Source organism: Micrasema longulum, unplaced genomic scaffold, assembly GCF_059751315.1.
Source record: "Micrasema longulum isolate JH-2025_06_02 unplaced genomic scaffold, ASM5975131v1 h1tg000071l, whole genome shotgun sequence".
Taxonomy (NCBI): domain Eukaryota; kingdom Metazoa; phylum Arthropoda; class Insecta; order Trichoptera; family Brachycentridae; genus Micrasema; species Micrasema longulum.
Window position 1 is genome coordinate 267,228 of NW_028277278.1, and position 12,129 is coordinate 279,356.

The following is a 12,129-nucleotide window of genomic DNA, read 5'->3' on the forward strand; positions in this document are numbered from 1 at the left end:
GTTCTACGGCCGTGTTACGTTATCGATGTCATGTCAATGTGAAATTATCGCTTTAACGAATTGCCACCGGTGGCGGTGGCTACAAGTTTGACACTAATAACACAACAATAAAATTAAGAATTAAGAGCAGTGGGTGCCGGTCAAGAGGTTGGTGAATGTGGAGCGCGAATACTCATATTATTTTGTAAGGCTTTTTGTCTCGCAAATGACAATGAGACGGACATATAGAGCCTGAAGGTCGCACATTGATCCGGGCGTGGCTCGTTACAGCCTACTTGCGACACAGGGCAACCTACTGCTAGAATAGTACGTACCAGTGATCATTGCTATTTTTATTAACATGCAACTGCATTAGCTTAGCAACACCATTTATTGTTTTATGCTAATTTTCAAATCGTACGGCCAGAAAATAAATAAAAACTTTTGCTTTATCGATCGGCTTTTAGAATTTTCAATCATTCATAATTCAGAACCTTCCAACTTTTGGGAGTTGCAAATACGTTTAATGTGTTATTTTTTAGACTTTTAAAAAATCTTTCCACTTTTCGAGGCTATTATTTAGAGTATCTGTATGTTGTGCCTTCGTATCTTTATGTTGCCATTCGTATCCCATATCTTACTTTGATACTATCAAAATTGTATTTTCACTCATTTTGACTACATTGGGCTTACTGGGGCTTACTTAAAACCTGATATAAAGTTACGCCAAGGTATAGTGGTAGAATAAGGATAGTATTCCCATTCGTGTTCCACTACTATACCTGGGTGTAACATTATACCAAGTTTATTAGTATGGCCCCATATATTCTACTATATATTGTGCGAGTCAATAGAATAATAAACATTTTTTACATATATCAAAACTATAACGTCGATTTCACTATTATTTAGTGCCAAAAAAAAACATTAAGTTCATTGATTCTATAGAATCTCATATTGGTGTCAGCTGGCAAATTATCTGGGTTTTTTTTAACGCTTTCTCAATGAAATACTGATTTTGAAGATACTTGTATATAAAACGGTGTTTTTGAGTTGGTTTTCATCGTGTAAATGCCCAAAAAAATAAATGAACATATAACATTGAGTAAACACACTTCAATGACTCAAGATTTCAAATTAATGTTTTTTGAGTCAGGAAGCAGTCAGCTATATTATTAAGCAGAAAAAAGAAACAGAGTAACTTGAATCAAGAAGATTTGAGACTTAAAACAAAAGAGAAAAGATGAAATCTTTTTGATCAGAAATAGTAAATAAAACACAAAAAAAAACATTACAAACTTCAACGAGACTTTGCAACCACTGGAATGACAAATCGCGACTCAACAATACTCGTATACTTATTGAATATGTAAGAAAATCAATTCGACTGCAGTAGATAAAGCTCCTGCTGGAGTGAATGATGTAGCATAGGCTCTTCTGCAGAAGTTTAGAAGAAGGTGCCGGTTTTAGGTGAGACTCACTTTTTTATACAAGAATATATATAATAACTAAATTTGGTTGAAAAAGTGGGGATACAAAACTTACCGTGGCTCATATTGATCAAACAAAAAGCTGATTTTTCCATTTCCGGACTGGATCTTTAATACCAATACAAAGAATTATGAATAGCTTAACTTATAAAGCTCTTTCGATGCAGCACTTGACACACAGAACTGAATAAATGTTGTTCTAAATGTGAAGCTGCAATTCAACAGGACGCAGTTCCGCGTCATATGCTCAAATATTTCAATGAAAAAAACATAATTCTTTAGGACTGGCATGGAAATTCACCTGACCTGAACCCAATAAAAATTTTGTGGGTGATTTGTAAATCTAAAATTTAACAATAATTTCTTGCCAAAACGTGTTCAGGCTGTTAAAAAAGCAAAAAAAAAAGACATATGTATGTAGGATTTAGGTTGCTGAGGGCTAGAGCTCATACCCCAGTGAGAGATTAACAGAAGACACGAGGTTGCTGCGTATTTATTACATGACGAACAAATAATGAATTTAATTATATCACGTGAGTGTTACGACGATGAGGTGTTGAAATAAGGGCACTTGGACGCCATGCTAGAACTGAGTGACTGCGTTGAACTGACTATTCGAGCTGACGGGGGCTGACTGGACTGACTGGGAGTTACCACGCCCTGTGGTCTCTTTATAGGCCGCGTACCTTCGTTCATGTCTCTATGGCATGAATGTACTGTAGGACATCGCTCTTATATCTTGCAGAATATAATGTATTGTATTCAGTATAAAACGATGACTTGCTTCATCAGTCGTTGCTCTATTTCAGGTGGAATGATTTAGCACGCGTGTTTGTATCATCGACCATGGACAATGAACCTCATATGTCCTTACATGTCCTCACATATCCTATTTAATAAAATGAAAATATGGTTCCACGTCATATGTAACACAAAATATTCACAGAAAACGTATTTAGGATTATAAGGTGTTTTGCATTAAGTCCATAAATTTGGGCAATACTGTATGACCATCTTATTCAGCGGTGGCCCTGTTGTACACAATAATTAGTAAATGGTGACACATATTCGAAAAGTGCATATTTTTTTATGATGTCTTCTAGTTTTTTCTTTCATTTTGTAACATCGCAGCTTACTTAGTGCTCCAGGATTTGACACTAATAAGATCGATAATATTACTATTTTTAAAGTCCAAAAGTCGTTAAAGCCTAAGATCGAAATATCTTTTTTACCCTATTTAGTTGTGTGTGCAGTAAATTAATACTGTTTTGACGGATTCAGATTTTTTTATTTTTTAAGTATAACTGATTACCATTGTACATCATTAGCGTCGCTCTATTTAATACCATTAATGAAATATTTTTTCAAATGTATTATTTTAAAAAGATGTATTTATTTAAGCTTCTAATATTAGAAATCAAACACTGATTTGAGTCTACTGAACACTTAAAAATTAAAAACAAGATTCTCAATTTGCCAATCACTTAATTGAAAATAATCATAAAATTCATATCTCAAATAAACCAATTCCATTACATGTTGAAAGCAAAGGGCGTTAACTTAATTTATTCGAACAATTGGAAATTAATAAATATCTAAATAATCCTAATTTTAAAATAATAAATGAACAAACCAACCTAATCTCTTGCACTCACATTTTTGCATTTATATAAAAAATTCTTAAAAATAGAAATATTGTATAATAATACATTTATGTTTATATAAATTTCTTCATAATATTTCAATCATGTTTTTAAATTAAAATGAACAGCAACCTATTTTAATAGTATTGATATTTTTTTGACAGCAATTATCTAAATTTACAAGACTATAAATCTTCATTAATTATCTCACAATACATACTTGTATGTCAATAAATTCTTAATTTGTTATATTTTTCTCGAAATTCAAATACAAATACCTAAATTCCCCATTACTAATTAAACACATAGCCTCGCCCTTAACCATTGGTTTTTCCCTCAATTATGATTAATGTACAAGCTATAGTTCATAAGATTATTTTTATTTTCTACTTAAGGACATTCAATCCATATAATCTTCACATTCGTTTAAAAATACTCTTACAAGGCGAAACAATTGTCACGAAGTTTTTATTTTTATATTTTTATGTTTGTAAAAATAAAATAAAGTGGTAGACTCAAATCAGAGTTTGATTTCTAAAATTATAAGTTTAAATATGGAGTTTTACAAAATAAACACCAAATCAATCAATGTATTTATTTAATTCATCGCTTTAGCAGTTGCTATTGCGTCTATAAATTCATTTTTAATTCACTTTGCTAACTCGACTACGCTAACACTAATACATACTCGTACATAAAACTCGCACTGCGATGGATTGTAAAAAGCGAATGGGAAACTACCTCAATATCATGCCGATATCAGCTGATATAGTTTACTAATTGCAATACCTACAATGCTCGCAATTATCTACATGATCTGTATTATTCAATGTTAATTTATTGATTAGGCGCCTTATTATTGTATCCGGCTTGCGAAATTGACTAATTCAAATGTATAACTTTTTGAAAACAATTCTGTATAGATAATTAGTTAAAAAAATATCGTTAGACATTTAACATTGTCAAAAATTTTATCATCTTATTAAATAAAATATAAACATCTTACTGCCGCCATTTACACTCTTTGCTAACGTTTCGGATCGCATTGCAGCATCCATAAGGTTTACAAAGCATATACAAACGATACACGACACAATACCTCTGTGAAAATGTGTCTTATTTATTTGCACATAATTTAACATAAGTACAAACGTATTAGTAACAAATAATAAAAAGTCAACATTAATCAAAACTAATGTTAACATATTACAACAGAGATGAAGAACATTTAAGAGAAGGTAATATAGAAGTCTAGACATCTACAGGGCTTATGACCTGTCAATGGCTGGTTTAAGTGGCCACTTTACACACTGTGTAACATTCACCACTCTGTCTATATTTTAACATCTATATTCCTTCAATTTTATCATCTGTTGATTTTTGTGAAGTTAAAGAGCTGAAACCTTTATTTATGCGGGTGAGATTCATCTAATTGAATTATTTCACCTACATACTAGGCAACGCCTGAAAATGTTATTTTTTCAATATCTATACTTCTTCGTGGACCAGGTGGATTTATCAACAATATTTTGAGTTTGTCCAAATTTTTGTAGACAAGGACTGGATTCGACTCCCTAGGGATGAATAAAGGTTGAATGTTACACAGTGTGTAAATTGGCCACTTAAACCAGCCAATGACAGGTCATAAGCCCTGTAGATGCCTAGACTTCTATATTACCTTCTCTTAAATGATCTTCATCTCTGTTGTAATATGTTAATATAAACAGCTCCCCAGGTAGATGAATCCAGTCCTTGTCTACAAAAATTTGGACAAATTCAAAATATTGTTGATAAAACTAATGTGTTAGAACCAAAAAGCATGATTTAATGCAATTAAAAAGTAAAACTTAATTTTATGAAAAATCGTACCGACATTAATGTATTTCAAACTTTAAATATAACCTTTCGCTATGGAATACATATTTGTAGGTACATAAAAAAAACGTTCAAAAAAATCGTGGGAAGAAAGCTTTACTTTGCTAGTCGCTAAATCCATCCTTTTGACACAATTTCATGTTCAACTAAGAAAGTTTTTATATTACATTCTTTTATGTCGGGGAATTATATTTAAGATGACATACCTGATAAGGTAAGATACTGGTTAGGTATATATGATAAACCATTAACGTAAGAACCTCAAAATATAGTATTAACAACGTATATACATGAAGCTAACAGTACAAATGGACAAGGCGGACAATGCATGCAAATATATTATACAGGTTGTGTGTTTGTCATCATTTGTGATTTTTCATGTTTTATCATACTGTTGATGTTACTTGATCTTATTTTTGGGAGTGTAGTATAGAAATATGGCTATTACCAAAATATTTCGTAAAAATCATCCTTATTTTCTTTTTATTCGTTTCTGGATAAGACGACATAAGGTAATACAGTCTTAGATGACATACCATGTCATCTTACTAAAGCATAAATAATTCACATATGAGTTTTTTTCTCTTATTCTTTCCTCTTCTCTTGTTTCTTTTTGAATTGTAACACTGGAAGGTCTGACAGACACTAGGACTGACTGTAAAGTTTTATACTCTTTTTAGGATGCCTAGCTACTGAAATCAAAAGTCATCTAGTTTTCTTGGTTTTTGGTATAAAAAGGTTGTGAGTTAAGCCATCATGTCACAAATAAAATGACGGTATTATTTCCAAAGTTAATTAAATAGCTTAAATCACAAACGCGCACCAATATCAAAAGCGGGATTAATACAATCAATAGATTATTTAATAATACTAGAAAATCATCAGATTCCACTTATTTACTGGCAATCTATAATCGAAGTAGGCAGGTTCAATTTTAAAAAGGCTAAGGAAAACATAAAAATTAAAATAAGAAGTTAATTTAAAATAATTGTTAATAGTCGTGAAGATTCAACAAATTCTGATCGTTCTGGTGAAGATCTCACCCAAGGTGATGATACATCATCCATTTATTGCAATGAGACGAGTAATGGTTGCATGGCTTGTTCGAGGCTCGAACCCCGCTCTACAAAACTGCTGCTTGTTTCTCAATTATAAACACGGTTTTTGACGACAAAAAGAGTGTTCTTCAAATTAAAATGTTCGGTCGAATCATAAGAAAGAAGACCTTTTTTTAACAAAAAACTGAAAAAAGATTTGTGGCATTGAATTTTTATAAAATACGTGAGATGTTGCCACGCGTTGTTGCCTTATATACCATCTAAAACAAACACATTTGCTTGTGAATTATGCAAAGAAAAATAGCATGTCATCTAAGACGGATATGTGTCATCTTAAGGACATCAAAAATATTTTGTTTTTTAATCATTATTGTAATTCTTCACTAAAAATTTATGTTTACATATTTTTGTTAAATGAAATCAAAAATACATGGTATTTTGTAATTTCTTATTTGAAATAATGATTAAAATTTTTCTCATTTCGAAAAATAGTGTGTCATCTTAAGCAAAATTCCCTTATGTTGTTTTAACGTTAACTTATTTAATTTGAAATATATTGTCTACAATTTCTATCTCACTCTTAATTCTATAACAAAATATAACATTACGAAAAACGCCTCCCTGTGGTGATATTGCTGTTATTGATTGAAATATTACAAAACTCATTTCCTGACCTTTAAATAGCAATGTAATTAATAGAATTACTCTTTCAAAAATCATCGTTCATTTCTTTCAAAATGAACTGCATGATAGTCATGAAATAATATGGTTACTTACAATAATAATTACGGTGCTGTAATTGATTTATCAATGAATACCAAATATTTGCTTTACGATTTCTTAATATTCTTGGCCACTTTTTAATAAAAATAAAACATTCGCTAGATAACTAGAATTAGTATTTAAAATTCAGAATTTGAATTTGAATTTACAATTTTTAATTCGAAAGGTCACGCGTTGGACTTTAAGTCAATAAATAATGTTTTTTCCTGGATCGAATTTATTATTACTTATCTGGGGTCTGATTACAATATAAAAACGAATTTTATTTTCGAAAATATTTATATTTAAATATAAAAAAATTCTTATAGTTGTCTACAAACATGACTACATCCTCAAAAAATATTTTATTTTAACGGTTTAATTTCAGTGTAGTTTAAAACAGACAAATAAATGACAATTTCAGTATGTTATTAAACAATATGAAAAATTACAATAATGAGTGACAACAAGAAAATACTGGTTGACAATGTTGGAAGCCATGAATGATTTTGTTCCGTCGTATACTTCCGTTATCGAGTGAAAATATCCGTTATCCGAACTCAGACTGGATTGTGGACAAAGGCAATAACTCAATGAAATAACCACAATACAGCGAGGTGTCATAATAATGTAAAGTCCATTATTAATTAATCAAACATGTTATAAAAAAGCAACTACAAATAAAACCCATTTTTATTAATTACAACTGCATGCAGGCGGATAATTGCCTTCGAAAAGGAAATTGAAGTATTCGCATTTACTTTTACTTTTACAAGATTTCTTTTTTTTTTTTACTTTAATTTTAATTTTTAAACAACTTCTATTTATGTTTTTTTTCTTTCTCTTTTTTTGTACTTTTATTTTTAACCATTCATATAATTACTTTATAATATGGAAACTTCGCTGGTCCATTAGATTTAAGTCTAACTGTGTAAAATATAAAACTTTGTAACTGTACTGTATGTTTCCTAAATAAAATAAAATATTTTTTTTTTTTTTTAAATTTTAAAAAATTATCAGCCGATTTACCTAGCTTTGATAAATTTATATTACTACTTTACACACTTACTTAACACTGTGTAATATTTATCATGTTTCAATGCATATATTCATTAAATTATTTTATTTGTTGATTAAAGTCAAGTAAAATAACGAAGTTAGTTATAATTTAGGTCAGATTGTTTATAATAATTTGACTTACTTATTTATAGCATTTATCAACACCGTTTTCCGAAAAAATCACTCTCTAGTCACCGTTACGGCGGCTGTTTACCGCATCACCGTTCACTACGGCCGTTAAGATACGGTCACCGCTGTCCTAGGAAACCCGAGCTTTATGGAGTCAGTAAAACAGCTGAAAAATACCGTCCAATTTCAAAACGCATCTTGTCCGTCTGATCCTCATTTCTAAATAATATAATGTAGTCCATTTTAAGGATTTTATATTTTATTATCTTTCGTAGTTATTCTTTGTATAATAAATAATAAACTAAATAATCACATTTTATACCGCTAAAAACTACTTTCGACAATATTGCCATAATAAATCGTCTCTTCAAAACATTTTCGAAATGCACACGTCCATGAAATAGTTACAAAAATCAACCTATTCGTAAAACATGTTTAAATAATTAATATAACTATCTTAATTTATTTCAACAGAGAGAATATGGAAGTCTAGGCATTTACAGGGCTTATGACCTGTCATTGGCTGGTTTAAGTGGCCACTTTACACACAGTGTGTAACATTCACTATTCTGCCCATGTTTTAACATCCACATTTCGTCAACTTTTCCAAATGTTGATTTTTGTGAAGTAAAAGAGCTGAAACCATTATAACGTGGGTGAGATTCATCCGGCTGAAGCAAATCACCTACATGCCTAGACTTCCATATTCCCTTCTCAAAAATGTTTTCCCTCTCTGTTGAAACAAATTTAAATATGAATAACTCCCTAGGGAGGAAATTCAGCTAGTCTGCAAGCATTTGGACATACTCAAATATTGTTGAATATAACTATCTTTTATTATTTTTAATATTATATTTTTTACAACATTCAATAAACTAGGTTTTGTTTTTAAAAAAAAACAGGGGTCTATACATTTTTGTGAATATGAACAAAAAAAAATCAAAATGATTGAGATTAATTTGGAAATCGGCAACTCGTGTAGACGTCCATATTAAATTACTAAAGAGATTTTTTATCTGCGTTTAAATATTTACCAATCTCAATAAACTTTTCAGACTTGTCTATAATGATTGAAATAAGTAAAAAGTCAATTGTCATATAAAATTGAATTTTTATATAAAAATCATTTGCTTAACATTTCCGACTGGACGGTGAATCTTCCAGGTCTCTTCAACTATGGATCTTAGGTGTTTCATTATTTTCTCGCGTTTGTAAAAATACTATTTAGTTACAAATAAATTCGAAGTGCTCTTGTCATATGAATTTTAAAACAGATTTTTATAAATCATTGATAGTCCCGTGATAAGATATAATAATTAAGATGCAGTTCTGGGGCCTTATGCTTGAAAGATGTGACATTTTGTCACCTACTCGACAATAGTAGAGAGGTCATTTCAATTGCTTCGTCAAATTGCTATTCTTGAAAGACCTTTGGCCATTTAACGATAAAATGAATGAAAAAGTGGCGACAAATACTTAATTTATATGCCTTTTATGTCACTTTTAAACTTAAATTTTATTCTGCCATTGTTAAGTCAAACTTGCTTCTTCGGATATTTTGTGTACGTTATACTTTTATGTATTTTATGTCGGCCTCGTGGTGTAATGGTCAGCGCGTTTTTCTACCATGCAAGAGGTATCGGGTTCGACTCCCGGCATGGTTAATATAAAAGATTTATTTGAAAGGGTGTTTTTACACAACAATATTTCAAAGTCCCCGGACTGGTACCTGAAGCGTATAACTGATCATCTTACCTTCATGTAACAAAAATAATCAAGATACGCTGCTATTGCTGTACCAACACAGTGCCCTTTTACAATTAGGTACGGAAACGGAATGATGATGATACTTTTATCTCTAAATGAAATGTTTTACCGAGACCCAGAAATATTTTTAATCACTGCTGGCTCAATATAACACACATTGACCTGTTATACAAAATATTCCTATTCATTTAATGGATTTCAAAAGCATAAAATAAATTTGAAATTGTGTTTTATTTTTGAAGCGATTGGAAATATGTATAGATGTATTATTTGCACATTTGTCGATACGCTAATATTATAATACTGCTGTGGATTTTAACTTCTATAAGTTAAAATAATATGCCTGAAATCCTCGTCGTTCAAAGATAAATGGCGACCGTTTTACATGGAGAAAGTTTGACAGCTGAAGAAACGATGTCGCACTCGATTGTCAATGAGGAAGTTCAGTGGTTATTCATATTTTTTTATTTGTTAATTGACTATTAAACTAAGCCAATTTTTTTTTCAATTCTTATATATTGTATTATCCGCGCTGCGATTTTTCAAGTATTTCTAAAATAACTCCGCGTGTGTCGTCAGAAGTTATTTTCGATCAGTTTTTCCCATTGATCCATCCACGGCACGCAGACCAGAAGTCTTTCATAACTCTCATATTATAGGTTGATTCAAATGAACCAGTGACGTCATTCAAAGAAGTTCTTTTTTATTATTTTTTTCGTACATTATCAGGAAACTTTGGCGTAAAATTTAATGCTCCAATTTTCACCGCAGGCAAGAAAACATTTTTTGTATCTAATTTCCCGTAAGGCTAAAGTTTCTCGTTGTTTAGGGGCACTCGAGATACATTCGACAGATTTTAAACGACATCAGTTGCATGGGTGGTTTAAGAATACTGTAACTCGTCAATTCACATAAGTCGTATGCGATTCTTAAGGCGAACGAGTCCAGCATAAGACCCCTGTTTGTGAAATAGAACCATAGTAATGAGTATTTTAGACTCGATGGCATGTCTCAGATTGAAATCTTAAAAGGTAAAATCGAGTGGAGATTAGTCGGCATTGTTATATACTGATTAGTGCATTAGCCTGCCCTCCTGTGTTCGATTTAGATTAGTTGATTATTCACTACAGTTGTAGTCCCTCGACTGGCTCCTGAAGAAAAAGTTTAATTATTTATCTTCCCGTAATTACTAATAATGCATAGTTTCATGCAAGTGTCTGTATCCAGGTTGATGAAAATAACTGTTCTGTGCGTGAAATATGGGCCAGAACCCTGGGCGAGTGTTTTCGACTCGACGGCTGCTCTCATGTAAAAGCCCTGAAAAAGTTAATCGAGTGGAAATAAGTCCACCTTGTTGTGTAATAGTTAACGCGTTCTCCCACCATTTGTTATTGAGGTCCTGGATTCGATTCTTATCAGGGCGAAAGTAAAATATTAACTTAAAAAGTTTTTTTGAAGTGCAATATTTAATTAATCCTGGACCGGCAGCTGAAAGATAAAACTGATCACCTTACCTTCATGTAACATATTTATTTATGCTTTATTAAGTTCGTTCATAACATCTTAATAACTAATATAATTTTTTTATCAAAATTTCTAAATAACTTATTTTTTCATTTTTTTTTTTAATATTTCGATCTTTTTTATCTCTTTTATTGCTTCAGGGAATTCATTGTGCAGCTTCAATCCTTTGTACAATGAGTTTTGAGATTCTGTATTTCTTCTCATTTGTAATCTTATCATTTTTGGTTAAATTTTATTATTGTTAACATTTTTTTTATCCCTTTAATTATTTTATGCATAAAAATTGCTACAATTTATTTAATTTGCTGGTTTACTGTGGGCAAGCCAGTTTTTTTGTGAATTCTTTCTATACTAAAGATATTTTTTTCAGTAAAATCCTCATCGCCTTATTTTTGAGAATTTGTATATTTTTCATTTCTCCTTCATTACATAAAAAAAGGATAGAAAAACAGTAATTTATGTGTGGACATATGATTGTTTTTTGTATAAGAACACTACTCTTTACAAATGATCAAATTACATCGCGTTTTGTCTACCAATGCATTGCCTTATGCACCACTGGGTCTGGAAAGGGGGGTGATAACATGCGGTAAGATAATGATGTAAATCTTTAAAACCTTTTATTTAAATGTATAAGTTTCGACTTACGTTTTCATTAAACTCAAATCAGTATAAAGTCTGAATTTATATTGCTAAATGCGCCTATATACACACCGGAAAGTGGTGTGTATAAATTACGATCGCGCTGAGTACGCGTTCGGCCAGACTTGATTGAGAAATCTACAGGTTGGTTCAAAATACGGAAGAAAATCACATCGGGTTTGAAAAATGAACTTGTGAAAA